We start from the raw sequence: 12,501 nt of genomic DNA, 5'->3' as shown, positions 1-12,501 counted from the left end.
TCTATTTTTAAGCACTCACTCTCCAGTGGCTTATACCCTCTGCCTTCAAACATGCCCATGTCTCCCCCATCCTAATAATACCCTCTCTCGACCCCACTTCCCCTTCCAGTTATCCCCCATCTCCCTACTACCCTTCCTTTCCAAGCTCCTAGAACGAGTCGTCTACAGTCACTGCCTAGAATTCTTTAACTCCAATTCTCTCCTGGACCCCCTCCAATCTGGCTTCCGTCCCCTCCACTCTACCGAGACTGCTTTCTCAAAGGTCACCCATGACCTCCTTCTTGCCAAATCCAATAGCTCCTACTCGATCCTAATCCTCTTTGACCTCTCAGCTGTCTTTGACACTGTAGACCATCCCCTTCTCCTCCACACCTTATCTCACCCTGGCTTCATGGACTCCATCCTCTCCTAGTTCTCCTCTTATCTTTCTGGCCATTCATTCTCGGTCTCCTTTGCAAGCTCCTCCTCCCGATCCCATCCTCTAACTGTTGGGGTTCCTCAAGGGGCAGTTCTTGGCCCTCTTCTGTTCTCCATCTACACTCACTCCCTTGGTGAACTCATTCGCTCTCACAGCTTCAACTATCATGTCTATGCAGATGACACACAAATCTGCATCTCTGCCCCTGTCCTCTCCCCCTCCCTTCAGGTTCGTATCTCCTCCTGCCTCCAGGACGTCTCTACGTGGATGTCTGCCTGCCACCTAAAACTCAACATGTCCAAAACTGAGCTCCTTATCTTCCGTCCCAAGCCCAGTCTGCTCCCTGACTTCCCTATCACTGAGGATGGTACGACCATCCTTCCCGTCTCTCAAGCCCACAACCTTGGTGTCATCTTTGACTCGGCTCTCTCATTCACCCCACACATCCAATCCATCACCAAGACCTGCCAGTCTCACATTTACAGTATCGCCAAGATCCGCCCTTTCCTCTCCACCCAAATGGCTATTTTACTGGTACAGGCTCTCATAATATCCCGGCTGGATTATTGTGTCAGCTTTCTCTCTGATCTCCCTTCCTCCTGTCTCTCTCTGCTCCAGTCTATTCTTCATTCCACTGCCTGGCTCATCTTCCTGCAGAAACGCTCTGGGCAAGTCACTCCCTTTCTTAAAAACCTCCAGTGGTTGCCTATCAACCTCTGCACAAAGCAAAAACTTCTCACTCTAAGCTTCAAGGCTCTCCATCACCTTACTTCAAGGCTCTCCATCACCTTACCCTCTCCTGCCTCTCCTCCCTTCTCTCTCTCTATCGCCCACCCCGTACGCTCTGCTCCTCTGCCACCCACCTCCTCACCGTCCCCTGTTCTTGTCTATCCCACCGTCAACCCCTGGCCTACGTCCTCCTGCTGTCCTGGAATGCCCTCCCTCCTCACCTCCGCCAAACTAACTCTCTTCCCCTCTTCAAAGCCCTACTGAGAGCTCACCTCCTTCAAGAGGCCTTCCCAGACTGAGCTTCCCCTTTTCCCTCTGCTCCTTCTGCTGCCTCTCTGCCCACCCCCTTCACCTCCCCTCAGCTAAGCCCCCTTTTCTCCCTCTTTCCTTCTGCTCCTCCCCCTCTCCCTTCCCCTCCCCTCAGCACTGTGCTCGTCCACTCATTTGTATATATTTTTATTACCTTATTTATTTTGTTAATGAGACATACATCCCCTTGATTCTATTTATTGCTATTGTTTTTGTCTGTCTGTCTCCCCCGATTAGACGGTAAGCCCGTTAGTGGGCAGGGATTGTCCCTATCTGTTGTCGAATTGTACATTCCAAGCGCTTAGTAAAGTATTTTGCACATAGCAAGTGCTCAATAAATACTATTGAATGAATGAATGCGTACATAGTTGTAATTTTATTTATTTGTATTGATATCTGTCTTCCCCGCTGTGACTGTGAGCTCACTGTGGGCAGGAAATGTCACCATTTGCTATTGTATTATACTTTCCCAAGCGCTTAGTACAGTCCTCTGGCTCTTCATATAGTAAGCACTCAAGGAATATGATTGAATGAATGAATATTCTTGCTTCCATGTGACCAGCCATCTGACCCACCAGGCCCTGCATTCCCCCATCTCTTGGTCGACCTAGTCCAACAGTTTTTGGTTGGGGGTCTGGACCCCCAAATTTGGGCCAGATAATCCACTTGCTTGTTCCAGTGAGTTGCTGTAAGATCACAGCCCCTGCCATGTACATCCAATGTGTTTGACATGCAAACGCAATTTCCAGCCACTCTCACCACAGCTCCTTTCCTCAGACTTTCCAACCTTGGGCTCTGCCGTTGTGGGCCTCCCAGGCAGTGGCCCACATGGATGCACTTTTAAAAGAGGGCCATGGGTACACGTGAATAAGCAGCACCTTTGGTCAATAACTCTGCCATGTAGACGGACCCTTCGACTTCCTCAGTGATCCCCTGTGCCATGGATGGGCACAGGGTTGCTGCTCGTGCCATCCACTGGCCATTTTCCCAGTAAGCACTGGCTTCAGTAAACCAAATTTGGTTCCATGTCTTGGTATCTTGAAGCTGCGTGACTGTGGTACCTTCTGGATCTCTGGACCCAGAAAAATGACAGGTGGCCCTCTGGTGTACAGTACAGCCATCTTGGTGAGGCATCCTTGCAGCGTAGGCCTGCCCTTTGTCCAGTCTCTTTGGGTCACGTACATGACTATCCTCTGGATGGCCGAGTTGCTGGCGATTCCCAGGTGTTCTGGAGTGGCCTTCCAAACCTGCTTCAAGATAGGGTGGGAAAAAGTGCAGCTCAATTTCCTATTCCCCCGTGACGGCTTCAGTAGCCCAAAGGGTCCCATATGTGGCAGTGATCGTCTTCTCCCAAGGGGAATAGTGATGCTGAGCTCTTTTGCATTCCACGAATCTGAACATGATCAGGATTTGGATCTGTGGGGAATTCCCTTGCCATGGGCTATACTGCCCACCAGCGGTTCTGACCCCGACGTGTAAGACAAGTGGTCTTTCTCTATCGAGGGGTCTGAGGGCTCCATATTGACGCATGGCTTGGATGATCTCATGCAGGGCTTCCTCATGCATTCCCCTCTATTCCCACTGGGCACCTTTCTTGAGCAGGGAGAACAAAGGCTGGACCCAAATCGTGAATCGTGAATCTGTGCCTCCAAAATCCCACCATTCCCAGGGCTGACCGGTGGTCGTCCTTACAAGCGGGGCTTGGTACTGTTGCTAGGATAGTCATATTGGTTTCTGGTACTACTCCTGGCTCCTTTCTCAAGATAGGCCCAGGAACTATGGGGGTATGTGCAAGTCCTCCAAGTGTTTGATGATTGCTTTCAGGGTTGTTGCCACTGGTTCCTGTTCATGTTCCCAGGCCATGATAACATCTACCGCTCCCCCACTCCGCCCGAGGCGGCCATTTTGGGAAGCCCCCACTCTGCCTGAGGTGGCCATTTTGGGAAGGCCTCACTCCCTCTTCCCTCTTGAGGTGATTCATCTCTCCCGCCCCCGCCCCGGGCGACGACGTCCTTGTTCTCACCATGTTACCTTACCTTAGCCGCCGCCTACGGCCGCCACCCACCCCGGACAACCTCAGGGCCCCCCCGCTGCCACAGGGTTATTTGGTCATGAGCTCTGGGACTCTCTCGGCCGCTGGCCGCTTGACTTTGAGTCTGATTGGGTAGGGTCGGCTCGTCCCCCGACCCTGGTCATCGCCTGCTTATTAACATTATTGTAGTGTGCCTTACTGCAGCATGTTGCTATATTTGCGATCTCGCTTTTTATTGTTTATTGTCGTCAGACTTTGAATTTGATCAGGTCGCCCCTTAATCGAGTCTGCCCCCGACCCTGATCATCACCCCTTTTATTAACACAACTATATTGTATCATACTGTATCATGTTGCTATATTAGCACTACTGTATTGTATCATATTGTATCATGTTGCTATATTACCGATTTCGTTTATTACTGTTTATTGTTGTCAGTGTTGCCACCCACCTATCTGGCCTCGCCATGTCCCTCCTCTCCCCCTCCCCCCTCCCGCCCCTTCCTATCCTCCCCTTCCCCTTCCCCTTCCCCTCTCTCACTCAGCTCTTTCCCGCTCTCTCCTCTGTCTCCTCCCCCCCTCCTCTCTCCCGCCCTAGAACCCCACTTTACCAGCGCTACCCCTCTTCCCCCTCCCCCTACTCTTCCCCCCACCAAACCCCCTCTTCACCCCCTCCCCCCTTCTCTCTTCCCCACCCATGCCCCATCCCAGTCCTCTTGTCCCACCGCCACCCCTCATCCCCCTCTCCCCGTCCAGGGCCCCGCCACCTCCTTCCCATCCAAACCCTCCCCTCCCCCCGCCCTTCCCCCCCTCCTCCCCTTGCACCCACAGCTACTTTCAAGTGTGGCCTCTGGAACCCCCGCTCTATTACAGGCAAGCTACCTTTCATCCATGACCTTTTCCTCTCCCACTCTCTCCTCCTCCTCGACCTTTCGGAAACGTGGCTCTCTCCCGAAGACACGGTCTCCGCCGCCGCTCTCTCCGGCGGAGGCCTCTCCTTCTCCCACTCCCCCAGACTCACCGGTAAGGGAGGAGGCGTCGGCTTCCTCCTCTCGCCCCGATGCCGCTTCCGCACTATCCCTCCTCCCCCCTCCCTCTCCTTCCCCTCCTTCGAAGCCCATATCATTCGCCTCTACCACCCACTCCAGTTACTTGTCGCCGTCATCTACCGCCCTCCCGGTCCCACCTCCGACTTCTTCAACCACCTTGACCCCTTTCTCACCTTCCTTCTCTCCTTCTCTCTGCCCACTCTGATCCTCGGAGACTTCAACATCCATACGGTTGTACCTGACGACTCCTCTGCCGCCCGCCTGCTATCCCTCCTCGACTCTGCCGACCTCCTCCTCCACCATACCGCGCCCACTCATCGACTCGGTCACACCCTCGATCTCGTCATCTCCTACCGCTGCACTATCTCCTCCCTCACCAACTCTGAAATCCCTCTCTCTGACCATAACCTTCTCACCTGCCTCATCTCTCACACTCCCTCCCCCTGCAAATCTTCGCTACTGCCCCACAGAGACCTCCGCTCTCTCGATCCCATCCGTCTTTCCAATAGCATCTCGCCTCACCTTGCCGCCCTGTCCTCTCTTCCCACTCTCGACGAGCGGGTCTCCGCTCTCAACTCCACCCTCTCTACTCATCTCGACTCTCTCGCCCCCCTTTCCCTCCGCCGCTCTCGCTCCACTAACCCACAGCCCTGGATCACCTCCTCCATCCGCCTCCTACGCTCCTATGCTCGAGCTGCTGAGCGCTGCTGGCGAAAGTCCAAGCACCAAGCCGACCTCACACACTTCAAATTTATCCTTTCCTGCCTTAACTCTGCCCTCTCCTCCGCCAGGCAAAGCTTCTTCTCCTCCCTCATCGACACCCATGCCCGTCACCCCCGCCGATTGTTCCGGACCTTTAACTCTCTCCTTAGGCCCCCTGTTCCTCCCCCTCCCCCATCTCTCACCCCCAATGATCTGGCCACCTATTTCCTCACGAAAAACAACACGATCAGGTCTGAGCTCCCCAAAGTCACCCCTCCGCCTCTCCCCTCCCCCCCAACGACCCCCTCCCCTACTTTCCCATCCTTCCCTGCAGTATCCTCAGAGGAGATCTCCTCCCTCCTCGCAAGTGCCACCCCCTCCACCTGCGCCTCGGACCCCATTCCCTCTCACCTTCTTAAAACCGTCGCCCCTGCCCTCCTCCCTTCCTTAACTTCTATTTTTAACCACTCAATCTCCAAGGGCTCCTTCCCCTCTGCCTTCAAACATGCCCACGTCTCCCCCATCCTAAAAAAACCTGCTCTTGACCCCACTTCCCCCTCCAGTTATCGTCCTATCTCCCTACTACCCTTCCTTTCCAAAATCCTAGAACGAGTCGTCTACAATCGATGCCTAGAATTCCTTAACTCCCATTCTCTCCTAGACCCCCTCCAATCTGGCTTCCGTCCCCTCCACTCTACCGAGACTGCTCTCTCTAGGTCACCCATGACCTTCTTGCCAAATCCAATGGCTCCTACTCCATTCTGATCCTCCTTGACCTCTCTGCTGCCTTTGACACTGTCGACCATCCCCTCCTCCTCCATACCTTATCTCACCTTGGCTTCACGGACTCTGTCCTCTCCTGGTTCTCCTCTTACCTCTCTGGCCGATCATTCTCGGTCTCCTACGCTGGAGCCTCCTCCCCCTCCCATCCTTTAACTGTTGGAGTTCCTCAAGGGTCAGTTCTTGGCCCTCTTCTGTTCTCCATTTATACTCACTCCCTCGGTGAACTCATCCGCTCTCACGGCTTTGACTACCATCTCCACGCAGATGACACGCAGATCTACATCTCCGCCCCTGTCGTCTCCCCCTCCCTTCAGGCTCGCATCTCCTCCTGCCTCCAGGACGTCTCCACCTGGATGTCGGCCCGCCACCTAAAACTCAACATGAGCAAGACTGAGCTCCTCATCTTCCCTCCCAAACCCGGTCCGCTCCCAGACTTCTCTATCACCGTGGATGGCACGACCATCCTTCCCGTCCCGCAGGCCCGCAATCTCGGTGTCATCCTTGACTCGTCCCTCTCGGTCACCCCACACATCCTATCCGTTACCGAGACCTGCTGGTTTCACCTCTACAATATCGCCAAGATCCGCCCTTTCCTCTCCACCCAAACGGCTACCTTACTATTACGGGCTCTCGTTATATCCCGGCTAGACTACTGTGTCAGCCTTCTCTCTGACCTCCCTTCCTCCTCTCTCGCCCCGCTCCGGTCTATTCTTCACTCCGCTGCCCGGCTCATCTTCCTGCAGAAACCATCTGGGCATGTCACTCCCCTTCTTAAACAACTCCAGTGGTTGCCTATCAACCTCCGCTCCAAACAAAAACTCCTCACTCTAGGCTTCAAGGCTCTCCATCACCTTGCCCCTTCCTACCTCTCCTCCCTTCTCTCTTTCTACCGCCCACCCCGCACGCTCCGCTCCTCTGCCGCCCACCTCCTCACCGTCCCTCGGTCTCGCCTATCCCGCCGTCGACCCCCGGGTCACGTCCTCCCGCGGTCCTGGAACGCCCTCCCTCCTCACCTCCGCCAAACTGATTCTCTTTCCCTCTTCAAAACCCTACTTAAAACTCACCTCCTCCAAGAGGCGTTCCCAGACTGAGCTCCTCTTCTCCCTCTACTCCCTCTGCCATCCCCCCTTTACCTCTCCGCAGCTAAACCCTCTTTTTCCCCTTTTCCCTCTGCTCCTCCACCTCTCCCTTCCCATCCCCACAGCACTGTACTCGTCCGCTCAACTGTATATATTTTCGTTACCCTATTTATTTTGTTAATGAATTGTACATCGCCTCGATTCTATTTAGTTGCCATTGTTTTTATGAGATGTTCTTCCCCTTGACGCTGTTTAGTGCCATTGTTGTTGTCTGTCCGTCTCCCCCGATTAGACTGTAAGCCCGTCAAACGGCAGGGACTGTCTCTATCTGTTGCCGACTTGTTCATCCCAAGCGCTTAGTACAGTGCTCTGCACATAGTAAGCGCTCAATAAATACTATTGAATGAATGAATGAATGTACTGGTGAATGATAACGCCAACTGACAGGTGGACTCAATCCAGCTCTTGGGCCAGTGCCTCATGCGTGATGGTAGGGCTGTGCTTGAATCCCTGGGGCAAGTATATAAAGGGGAATTGTTACCTCTCCCAAGTAAAGGCAAACCTATCCTGGTCCTGGTCCTGGAGTGGAACCATGAAGAACATGTTTTTCACATCGATGGCTGCCATCAATGTTGGGGATAGGATTTTCACCTGCCTGAGAATTTCGTCCTTGGAAGGGACAGCAGCATGCAACGGTCCAGTCTGGGTGTTCAGGGACTGAAAGTCCACCGTCAGCCACCAGGCCCCATCTGGCTTCTGTGCTGGCCAGACCAATGAATTGAAATTAGTGTTTGCTGATTGCACTAGCCCTCGGCCAACAAATCCTTCAACAGTTTGGTTATAGCAGCGCTAGCCACTGGGGGAATTTGGTACTGGCAGATATCTGCGGTCGTGAAGGGTGGCAGTAATGGTGTTCTCTCCAGCAGTAACACCCTACTCCCTCCGAGTCAGCTCTGTCTCTGTCTTTCCCCATGGTAAAGGCCAGAGTCCATACCCCATCATTGGGGTTCATCTGGGTTTGTGCAAGGATGTCCATTTCAAGCAAAGAAATCCACCCGACTACTAGTATCCTTCAGACATCTCCTCCAGGCAGTCAGGGATACTTGGACCAAGTCACATTCCGTGACCTGTCCCAAGACCCCAGGTACTGGAATATGTCCTTCTGTGCCTCGTTCTCGCCTATCCTGCTATCGACCCCTGGCCCACATCCTACCACTGAGTTGGAATGCTCTCCCTCCTCACATCCGCCAAACTAACTCTCTTTCCCTCTTCAAAGCCCTGCTGAGAGCTCACTTCCTCCTAGAGGCCTTCCCAGACTGAGCCCTCCCTTTCCCTCTGCCCTTCCTCCCCTCCCCATTCCCCTTACTACCTCCCTCTGCTCTACTCCCTTTCCCTCCCCACAGCATTTGTTTATATTTGTATATTATTTATTACTCTATTTACTCTATTACTCTATTTTATTGATGAGTCTCTTTATCTATTTTGATGGTATTGATGCCTGACTACCTGTTTTGCTATCTGTCTCCCCGTTTTAGACTGTGAGACTGATGTTGGACAGGGATTATCTCTGTTGCTGAATTGTACATTCCAAGTGCTTAGTACAGTGCTCTGCACACAGTAAGCACTCAATAAATACAATTGAATGAATGAATGATTAGTTTGGGGTTAGGGTTGGTGTTAGAATTGGGCTTAGTCATAATAAGAGCTAGGACAATGTCTTAGGCTAGAGTTAGCGTTAGGATTATGGCTAAATTTAGGGTGATGGTTAGGATTTGTGTTAGGGGTACGATTAGTATTAGTGCTAAAGCCAATCTAGAGTTAATGCTAACCCTAACGCTAAACTTAATCCTGCTCTTACCCCTAGCACTAAATTTTGGGTTAGGGTTAAGGTTGGAGCTAGAGTTAGGTTTGGGTGAGGGTTACCATTAGATTTACTACTAAACAGTGCTAATTATAGAGTTAGGATTAGGGATAGGCCTTGGAATAGGATTAGGGATAGGGTTAGGGTTTGGGTTTGGGTTTTGATTAAGTTAAGGGTTAAGGGCTCGGGCTGAGAGTAGGGTTAGGATGATTATGGTTATGGTTGAGGTTATTGTTGCGGATAGGGTCAAGTTTAAGGTTAATGCTATGGTTAGAATTGGGGCTAGGTTTACAGCTGTGGTTAGTGTTTAGGGTTAGGATTAGACACAAGATGAGTATTATTGTTACCATTAGGGTTTGGTTTAGGGTTAGAGTTAGGGATAGGGAAACATGGGTTGAGGTTAGAGTGTGGGCTAGGGTTAAAGTTAGGGTTTGGGCTAGGGTTCAGGCCAGTCCCAGGGCTACTTTCACAGTGAAGGCTAAGGTTAGTATTAAGGTTAAGGTTAGGGTTAGGGTTAGATTTAGGGTCAGGCCTAAACCTAGGGTTAACGTTAGCATTAGGCTTAGTTCTAGGGTTGTGGTTAACATTTAGAGTTAAGTTAGGGTTAGGGCTAAGGCTATGGTTTCAGTCGGGTTTAGGATTAGTGTTTAGGTTATGGTTAGTATTATGTTTTGATTGAGGATTAGTGTGAAGGTTTGGTTTAGTCTTAGGTGTAGGGGTAGCGTTAGAGTTGGCATTAGGTTTAGAGCCAGGGTTAGCATCATTGCAATTTGTCACCCTAAAGAAGAGTTAAAGGTTGAGCACCATTCTTGGGGCTGAGAGATCCCCCCTCTACAGGCCTCCAGGCATGCAGCCCTGAGGATTTGGAGTTAGTTTTAAGGTTAGGGTTAAATTAGAGTCAGTTAGTGTTAGGGTTAGGTTTAAACTTGGGATGAAGTTTGGGGTTAGGTGTTTGGTGTTATGTTTAGGCCTCAGGATAAGGTTAGGGTTAGGGTTTTGTCTAGGGTTAAGGATAAAGCCTAGGGATATGGTAAAGACTTGATCTAGGGTTAGGATTATATTTCGGGTTAGGTCAAGAGTTAAGGATGGGTTAAGTATTGGGGTTAGATTTCAAGTTAGCTTGAAGCTAGGTCCAGCCTTAGGGTTAGGGTTAATGGTAGCGCTGAATTGGGGGTTGTGGTTAGAGTTAGGCTTAGGTTTAATGTTAGCATTATGGTTAGTTGCAGCCTGAAGTCTGTGCTCAGGGCTCATCTTCCAGATAGGTTGGTGTTTGGGTTAGTTGAAGTTTAATATTATGGTTAGGGTTAACACTAAGGCTAGGTCTAGGGCTAGGGTTAGTTCTTCATTAAGGATAGAGTTAGCTAATGCTTAAGTCTAGGTTTGGGCCTAGGGTTGGGGTTGGGTTAGAGATAACATTAAGGTTGGCAGACTTTAGGCTGGGCCTAAGACTAGTGTTATGGTTAGGGTTAGGGCTAAGCCTAAGGACTAAGGTTAATATAGAGATAGGGTTAGGGTTATTGTGAGGTGAGGGTCCAGGTTCGGTGTTACGGTTAATTGTAGACTGAAGGCTAAAGGTAGGACTAGGGTACAGCTAGGGTTAGGGCTAAGCCTAGGGCTTGGCCAGGGTTAGTTATAGGGTTTGGGTTTGGGTTAGGGTCAGGGTTAGGGATTGGCCTAGTGGTAGGTCTCAGGGTAGAGGTTGGTCTTTGGGTTACGATGAGCTTTAGTGTGACTGTTAGGGTCAACTCTAGGTTTAGGATTAGGTCTTGGGGTAGGGATAGGCTTAACATTAGGTTTACTTTTAGAGTTTGCATTGGGGTTAAAGGTTATGAGTGACAAAATCATACATTTATTCAACTTGCCTACTTAGCAGGATAGAAGAAAAATGGCCCATGCAGAAAGCTCGATTCCAGAAAGGCTGTACACTTGCAAAGCAAGGATCTGTGTAGAGATATCGTCTCTTACTATAGTTACTTTCTGCATGGAACTGAACACTTAAAATTTCAAGAAGGGCCCATTTGGCATTTTCGTGGCAGAGGTGTTTCAACACATGTGACTTTGCAAGATTGGCAGGAAACACATATGTCACTTAGCAGGAAAGATGAAAAATGACACCTGCAGAACTCTACATGTCTCAAGGGTGTACTCTGCAGGGCAAGGATCAATGTAGCTGTCTTCTTTGACTGTTTTCCTATTGTACTGGGAAGTGAGAATTTGGAATTTCATAAAGTGATTTTTGGCATTTCGTGCCCAACATCTTTCCATGCACAGACTTGCCAGAGTATGGTGACTGGAGTTTTGACTCAAACTGCATGGTGTTCTTTAAGCAAAGTATAGAGAACTCATAAGTCCAGACATAATGATTGGCATACACTTACTGGAACACTTTTGAGATAAAGGCCTAAACTATTCAACACATCCTTTTTTTAACCTATGTACCTTTTTAGATCCCAACAGAATAAAATAGAAATAAAACACAATAATAATCATAATAATACTGTTGGTATTTTTTAAACACTTACTATGTGCTGAGCAATGTTCCAAGCGCTGGGGTAGATACAGGATAATCAGGTTGTCCCACGTGAGTCTCACAGTCTTAATCCCCATTTTACAGATTAGGTAACCGAGACACTGAGAAGTTAAGTGACTTGCCCAAAGTCACACAGCTGACAGGTGGCAGAGTCAGGATTCGAACTCATAACCTCTGACTCCTAAGCCCGGGCTCTTTCCACTGTGCCACTCCCACCCCAGCACCGAGAACAGTAGCAAGCACATAGCAAGCCCTTATGAAGAAATACCAGTAGAACAAAAAGACAGAAAGATAAATAAATAAGCAGGTTCTGGGAAAGGTTCAAATTGGAAGAGAAGGATAACTCTTTTGGACATGTGTAGTTGGAGGAGTCAGAGGGCCCTAGTACACATGGTCCTTGGCCCAAGGAACTGGACAACTTAGATGGGAGGAGCGACAAAAATATCTATTTTCCCAGAAGGATTTTATTTTGTTAATTATTTATTTATTATAAATAATTTATTATATTATTTATTTGCTATCTATTTTGTTAATGAGGTGTACATCCCCTTGATTCTATTTATCCGTGATTACCTTGTCTTGTTTTTGTCCATCTGTCTCTCCCGATTAGAATGTAAGCCCGTCAATGGGCAGGGATTGTCTTTATCTGTTGCCGAAATGTATATTCCAAACACTTAGTACAGTGCTCTGCACAGAGTACGTGCTCAATAAATACGAATGAATGAATGAATGAATGAATGAATGAATGAATAGAGGATGACGAAATACAAAAGGACTGAAGCACTGGTTGAGCACTGATATAATACTCCTGAGTTCATTCAATTCATTCATTAATTCAATAGTATTTATTGAGAGCTTACTATTTGCAGAGCACTGTACTAAGCGCTTGGAATGTACAATTCGGCAACAGAGACAATCCCTGCCCATTGAAGGGCTTATAGTCTAAACGGGGGAGACAAACAGACAAAAACAATAGCAATAAATAGAATCAAGGGGATGTATATCTCATT

General features: G+C 49.6%; 1 protein-coding gene across 1 annotated transcript in view; it reads left to right on the top strand.

Annotated features, from left to right (window-relative positions):
• Positions 1–12,501, top strand: part of LOC103165880 (endogenous retrovirus group K member 13-1 Env polyprotein-like) — a 649,133-nt gene that overhangs the window by 279,334 nt on the left and 357,298 nt on the right. The window lies entirely within an intron of this gene.

Source organism: Ornithorhynchus anatinus, chromosome 16 (genome assembly GCF_004115215.2).
Source record: "Ornithorhynchus anatinus isolate Pmale09 chromosome 16, mOrnAna1.pri.v4, whole genome shotgun sequence".
NCBI classification, from domain to species: Eukaryota; Metazoa; Chordata; class Mammalia; order Monotremata; family Ornithorhynchidae; genus Ornithorhynchus; species Ornithorhynchus anatinus.
This window is presented reverse-complemented; position numbering and strand designations above follow the sequence as displayed.